Here is a 7,749-nt window from a genome sequence, read left to right on the forward strand (position 1 = left end):
TTTTCTCTCCGGCGGCAGCTACTATAGGAACCCTGTATTTCGTTGTGTTCAACTTCCCAAGAATATAAGGCTGGGTAATTTAGGGACGCCGCTTTGTAAGAGTCCAGATTAATTTTGACCACTTCGGCTTTAACGTGCGCCGTAATCTTGGTACGCGGCCGTGTTCTAACTCGTGTTCTTTTTTTTTCTCTTTTTTTTGCGTCATAACGCCATATATTGTAGCCATTGAGTCACCGCTGCCGGTTAATAGACATCTAAGCCGTAGAGCATTCAATCATGGCTATTAAACTTTTTTTTTTTCTGAACAAGTTTGTGATGATACCGCATGCATGTATAAAATGTTACTTTCTTTCCCATAGCGTTGTTGTTATTCTCTTTTGTAGCGTAATGAATAGCGCTGTTTCTTACCTAGTGTTTTTTGTTTGTGCGAAAAAGTACCTCTTGTCGTTGGCCTGCTGTACTGCTAAGTTGAAAGGGGGGCAGGACCTCTGTCAAGCTTGCGAGCTTTTAGTCCTGTCTCCTTCTCTATTTCAGAGAAAATAAAAGACTGATTGATTGATTGATTGATTGATTGATTGATTGATTGATTGATTGGTTGATTGATTGATTGACTGAAAAAAATATCGGCCCTCTTGTGGCTTCTATATCAAAACGCAGCAACGAACTGACTGTAAGGAGACACGAAATAAGCCAGCTAGACGTTCACTTCGGAGAAACGAACCACTGTCGCGTTCTGTTCTTCGCCTCTTTTTGACGCCAACGTTGCGGCTCCTCGCAAGTTAACACGATGCTCGACTGGCGCTACTATACTATATAGGCCGTTCAATTGGCGCTTCTCCGGCATTCGCGAATCCGCGTTTTCACAGAGTAAGAGCTTGCTGCGTACGGATTCATGTTCGGCGCATACGAACCCCGTGCCAGCGTGGATGTGTATTGTCTGTTATGGTGTCGCGTTCGGAAGCGCACTCGTCGCGGATCGCAGTGCCGAGGTGTGCTATTACACGCGGCGTATATGCTCCTACGGTGTAGACGAGAGTCTGCACCTACTACCACAACGGCTCCCGCAACTGCGAAACTCGGTTGAGCTGCATGATAACGCCGGAGTGACGCATTCGGGCACATCGTACACATTTGCATTGTTCGCGCAAATGCAGTTGGGGGTGCTGTCGCCATGCTGGCGTATTCACTAAATGAAAGTTCATTTCCTTAGCTTGAAAAAGAAATTGGGAGGACGCTTAAGCTTCGCCTTTAAGAGTGGAACGCGATAGCATTCAAAGATCCCTGACTGCTACTCAAGGTTCCCGACGACTGCAGCTTCTGCAACCGTAATGGTTACTGGCAAACACTGGCGGCGAACGCTATGCACGTAGGCGAGCTTTCTGGTGGAAACGCGGCCTCTTGCGTGGGCCGATCCCGGAGATAGTGCACAACCGCGCCAAAGAAAGTACATCATTTTCAGGTTTCCGTATTTGTTTCGCACTTGTAATATTTCAGTCTGAGAATATTCAACATAAAAGGCATGCGCTGTGGGTGTTTTGTTTCATGACATTTGTTTGTGGATTGTCATTCTCAAAATTCCGAGGAATAGCTTTGCCAAGAATGCAAGACAAGCTATGAGCAACATTAATGATAGAATGGTGTGGCATACCTAAACGTGGTTGGGGATAATTTTCTCGGCCGCGGGCGCCAATGCCGACGCCGACACCGGATTTTCTGCGACACCGCGGGGCCCTAAACGCTATCGCGTTAAAAAGTAGTTCAGTAAAAAGCGTTTGTCACTGGCCTCCGCGCTCGCTGTTGTCCTGTTCGATCCATTCGGCGATTTGACGACAGTCGTTCGAAGAGTCGTTCGTACTCGAAGAACTGCACTGCGAATCTTAGTCTGGAGAGCTAGACAATTGCGGAGGACTATATACGCATAATTGTCTATAGTTGCGGCTGGTTTAGTCACAGCGCCGCTAGGACATTGTTCCCGACACATATCCCACACGAGACAGCTCTCAAGGATGTAATCGCTTTTCACGTTCTGATTACCGACTGATACGTTACGAACGTAACCCTCTCCCCCTCTTTCTGTTTTGTTCTGAAAGCAACATCTCCATGTACGCGAAGAAAGTAACCATCTTCTCGTGTTTCTTGTCGTAAAAAAAAAAAAAAAAAACGATTTTTTTTCTCATTTTTTTTCTAATTGCCTAAACACATGTGCCAAGATGTGAAATTGTGTGGAAGTCCGCATACTGGATTTTCATGTTATCTCTCGCGGTGTTCGAAACGCACTTTCCCGTGGGGTTTTCGTCATCTGTGGCGACGCAACCGTGTAGATAGTGTCAGTTTTCCCGAAGCCTGACGGCAAAAAAAAAAAAAAAAAAATGATAAAACCACTCCCAAGTAGTTCCTCATGCATGCGAGACGAACGTTTTACGTAACCGCTTCCGAGTTAATCTTGGAAAGGATTGATGTTGGAGGATGTTGATAGACAAACCTGTTCTTGTGTTGTATGTACAGTCGAACCCGGACGGATATATCGAATCTGAAGGGGATCACAAAAAGTTCGATATATAGTTAATTCGAAATATAAAATTTTATACAAAAATTTTCTAAGGGATTTTACTGCTGTTCGTTATACACAATAATTCGTTATATGTGGGTTCGGTATATCCGGGTACGACTGTAGTCCCTCCTGCAATGGCCAGAGCTATGGCTCGCAGTATTTGTAAATAATAAATAAATAAAGAAAAATAAGAAATATGCAGTATTAATGTACAAGGAGGAGTAGATTTTAATGAAGAGAAGGGAGGAGAGGTCGGCCTGGAGAGCGCGTCTCTAGCCTGCTACTCCTCACTGGGGTAAGGGGAAGTGGGAGATACAGGGAGAGGTAGGTGGGCAGGTGATTATGATATCGTACAATGAGCTACTATTTACACACGTTGTCCAATACGCAGTTGTGCACTTTTCACACACTATATACACGCAGGAGTAGTGTTGTCCACACAAAACGTCATCAGCACAAACACATTTCGCGCATTGCACACTGCACACTGCACAGGTCCTAGAGACGACCGTCTAGGCCCGTCTCACACATAAAGTTCAAAAGTGATCATATGGTGCGCTGGGCATGATCAATGCTTCTCCACGCGCCTAAAACCTTTGCTTCTGAAAAGGGGCGGGAGTCCAAACAGTCAACACTATGCTTTAGTGTCCTTCGCTCCGCCGCATATTGAGGGCACACGCAAAGTATGTGGTCTATTGTCTCGGGAGTGTGACAGACGCTGCAATCAGGGTCCCGTTCTCGTCCAATCTTGTAAAGGTATTTGCGAGTGTACGCCATACCAAGCCGTAATCGATGGATCAGTGTTTCCTGGCCTCTCAGCATCCGAAGTGGAAGTCGCAATCGCAAATCGGCGTCAAGTCTATGGAGGCGCTCTTGCCGATATTCGAGGCTGTCCCATTGTCGCGCCATAGACGTTTTGATGGAGCTGTGTAGCATGGCGTTGATGTCATAACGGCAAAAGGGAAGTTTTATAATCTCCCCGTCAGTATGCGCCATTATTGCTTCCGCGTCAACCTGCTCATTTCCGGCTATTCCACAGTGGCTGGGAATCCACTGCAGCGCAATGGTATGTCCGGATTGAGACGCCTCAGTAAGCAGAGCCATGATGTCGTAGATTAGAGGACTATATGCGCTTCTGTGATTCATATCATTGATTATGAGTTGCAGCGCCGGTTTTGAGTCGCAGAACACTGTCCATTTAGCGAGGTTTTGTTGCAGTATGCAGCGGACTGCTTCTCGAACGCCGGTCAACTCAGCTGCTGTAGACGATGTTTTGTGTCCTATCTTGAACCGCTGCGTAATCCCCATTGCAGGTACCCTGTAAGCTGCCGCGGAAGAGGTCTGTGTAACAGAACCATCTGCAAAAACATGTTTGGTATATCCGTACTTGGAAGCAATGTAGGATAACGCGAAATGTTTGAGACCCGCAAGCGGCATTTTCGACTTTTTCGTTATTCCGGGGATTGAGATTTTCACCGTCGGCTTTGCCATCGTCCAGAGTGGAGCTTCCGGTATGCCATGCGGTGTGAAGTCCGACGTCAGTAGATCCCGTTGCGACAAAATGGCTTCTGAGTAGGCGGCGTCAGGCCGTATACTTGTGACATTTGTCAGTGGTGAATGATTACTATGCCTAGTTGGTAGCCTTAAATGCACTCGCATTGGCTCATGTTGTACAAGGTGACTCGAGAGGATATGTCAGTGCAGCCATGGCAGTGTGTCATGTCAGTGTAGCGAGAGATGTCACTGCACAGATTTCCCCGACTACGTGTGAAGTGTCCTATAATTTGACGAAGGCTGCATCAGCAGCATCAACCGGCGTTGCTGGCGCGGCTTGCACGTGCGTCTCCGCGGCCGCTGCACGCGCTGAGATCTGTTTGTGCGTGATGCAACGATCCTGTCGTCGCCGAGAGATTCGGGGACAACGGAAGGCGGTCGCTGCGTCGTCACAGCGGCGGCGGCCCACTTTCGCCCGTGGACCTGTTTCCTGCGGTGCGGAAGTGGGTTTTTTTCTCGACCACCGGAACAACTCGTCGCTCGTGCAGCTCTTCGCCGGACAGATACCTCGGACCACCCCTCGTCCGGCTCGGCTCTCTTCCGGTCCTGCAAGCGCCGCGCACAGCGCGATCGCGCCCAGGTAATACCGAGCCCCGTTTTTTGCATAACCCGGTGGCCCCGTATTCGCGCTTGCCCGCGGGGAACGGCGCCTCCTTCACGCGCGCCGCATCCGCCCGACCGACTCTTGACGCTGGAAGCACGCGAACCTGCCATCGTGCGTCGTCGACGTCGTGGCTGCCTCCGTATGCTACAGGCTTCAATCATCATCACTGCCGCTCGCTCTCGTGAGCGGTGCAGTCATTAAGGGGCCGCGCCGCGTGGTTTGAAATGGGAGGGAGGACCTCGGAGCGACGACCACCTCGATCCGTGCCAGCGCCTACCTTCCCCGATTCTCTCGTGACGCTTCAAATGGGACGTGCTAGAATATAGCACGCTCGAAAGCTCGTGCACGCACTTGCCGGTGATATTCGTGGCGGGTTACTGGACCGGCATAAGATATGGGCAGTTCTCGCCTCGGAAGTTGCACTTAGGCCTGCTGGGGCTGGTGTAAGTATCCCACGCCATAGTCGTTGCCCGTAAATCGCGCTCCGGGCGCGACCAAGCGGAAAGTGTTGCCGACGTACTTCCGACGCGACCATCTTAACGCTGTACTCGCGACCGTATAATGTGTTCCACGTGTTTACCGATCAAAGCGGAGACCCTCGGCATTTGGCCCGTGATAGCAGCCTGATTATTGCGCGAAATCGATGCCACGCCGAAAGTACGAAGGGAACGTGCTCTCTGTGAGTGAGGCTTTAGTATGTCCGGGTGGGCACACGGGCGCCCGTCGACCTGTTGCCTCATTCCATTCCAACCACGGAACCATCATTCTATAGATAGTTCTGTGGTTTTGTTCCTCTCAATTATTTTAACTGGTGGATAAGTTTTATACTAGAGATTGACTCACGACCTAATTAGGAACATGGGTGTTTGTGAGTGTCTAGCGCGCAAACTATATATATGTATACCGCACGGAGTGGAGGCCGCAGCTTATCATACGGCCTTGTGGACAGCGTATTCCGCGCTTGAGGTGAGGTCACGCCATCGTCCTTGATCTTGATCCTGACTTGTGTGAGACGAGGCTTGCGTGACGATGCGACGGGCGTCGGTGTCGTATGTACTAAGAGAATGTCGAAGTTGTGGTGGTCTGTGTCCTCCGCAGCACACCTCGGTTCGCTCGAGCTTTTTCCCTTGTTTGTTTGTTTGTTTCATGTCATGCATGTTCGAATGCCGTTGTGGCTTCGGTTAAATTGCACGTCGTCAAGTACGTACGCGCCAGCATTGCACACGCGCAACGTCCTCTGCACGAGTCGTCGTCGCCAACGCCATGCGTTGGGTCACCTTTGTTGCGTGTGGACAAACGCGCGCGCAGCGAACAATGTTTTGAGTACTTTATGGCCAGGATTCATCTCGTAACTCGCGGCCTCGCTGCGGTGCCGCTCTGAAAATGGCTGCATTCTTCCGGAGGAGTCATTTCGAATGTTTGATGGCCGGCGGTGCCTATTTACAATATAGCTGTCGGCATGCAGCGCGTATCGCGCTGTTTCAGATATGTCCCTGCTTTGTTTTCCTTTGCTGTATTTCACTTTATAAAGCGATACGTCTTTATCTCTGTCACGCTAGCGCCCGCAGTTGCCCTGTTTAAAAGCTTTTCACTCATCTTTGGCCATATATCTGGCCTTCGCTCCAAGAACTCTACATGTTGCCATTATCTTATATATGTATGCGCGTCACTATGTTCTTTTAAAGCGCGCGGGGGGGAGGGGGGTGCTGCTTCGTAGCGGTACTGTATCGATTTGCATTGTATGCTACCTTAGACTCCGCTTTCGGAGCGGTGCATTGCCACCAGTGAACTTTGTGGTTGTGCAACGTGCGCGGCGGCTTGCTCGTGTTTGCGGCCCCACTTTGCCGAAACGGAGAGGCCTCGCTCTTTACGGCGGAGGCAAACCTGTTCGGCGGGATGCGAGCGAGATCTGGGTGGCGGCGCGTAGACGCACGCACAATGCGGCCATGCAGTTACACTATATGCGAACCATTGTGTGCCGACACAAGGATCTTCACCCTCACGAACTGGAGCAGCTGGCGCGCTCGCTTCCTCGTCTCCGCAGTGAGCGCGAGGGAAACCCCGTCCGTTGCCCTCCAAGTGTGCGCGCGCGAGATGGCGACCGGCAATGCTTACGCGCACAATGGTTTGCGCCTGGGAAGTGGCGTCGACCAGAGCTTTGCCCAGACTGCGTGGGTAGGCCCCGGCACCGCAGGGGATCGAGAGAGACAAGCTGTTGTAAATTGCGAGACAAGTTGTTATAATCTGCACCGGCGGTGTTCGTGTGGCTCACGGTCTCAGGCATATGAAGGGCCAGGCTGGTCCGGTCGCCGCGGTCTACCTCGTCGGTTGTCATCGTCGTTCGGTCACAAGGTTGGCCTCGCGAATACCGTGTTTACTGTCCGTCCCTGCTTCTCCGCCGCTGGCATTGTTCGCGCGTTCCGATGATGTAGATATTGCACGGCGCTGTTTCTGCGCGCGATCATCGCAGACCAAAGCGCTGGCGGCGGGCTTGATGCGGGAGAAACCGTTAATGCCACGTGGTCCAAAGAGAAGGCCTTTCCGCCGGTCCTGGCAGGAGGGGGGAGGGATGGCACCACTGTCCCCGTGCTCGGGCGCAAGGGAGAGCGAGCGAAGCGCGTCGCCTGGAGATCGCTCGGCGTGTTCTCGCGTCACCGCAGAAGTGGCGGCCCTGTCCGCGCCCGTTTCGTGGGCGAGTCGCGTGACTTGGAGGGTGGAGCGTTTCTTCTTCCCAAAGGAGCGGCGGCCATCGCAGCAGCAACAGCAGGAAGGCGGGCTGACCCAGAGACCCTCGGGCCAATGTCAGGGCCGCCGCGCCGTGGCCTAGATCGGCGGCCGACCGGGAAACGGGGTCGTTCACACGCGCGCCACTGTTTGGAGGGGGGGTGGCTTGCTTCCGCGACAGGCCCTCTTCCCTCGGCGGCGGCGTGCGCACGCGGAAGGGGCCCCCTTTTCTCTCGAGGCGAAAGCGGCGGCCTTCCTTCCGCGGCGACCAGTTTCCTCGCCGTCCGAGCGCCATGAGGCTCGGCTGACCCCCCCG

The sequence above is a fragment of the Dermacentor silvarum genome, chromosome 3 (genome assembly GCF_013339745.2).
Source record: "Dermacentor silvarum isolate Dsil-2018 chromosome 3, BIME_Dsil_1.4, whole genome shotgun sequence".
NCBI lineage: Eukaryota > Metazoa > Arthropoda > Arachnida > Ixodida > Ixodidae > Dermacentor > Dermacentor silvarum.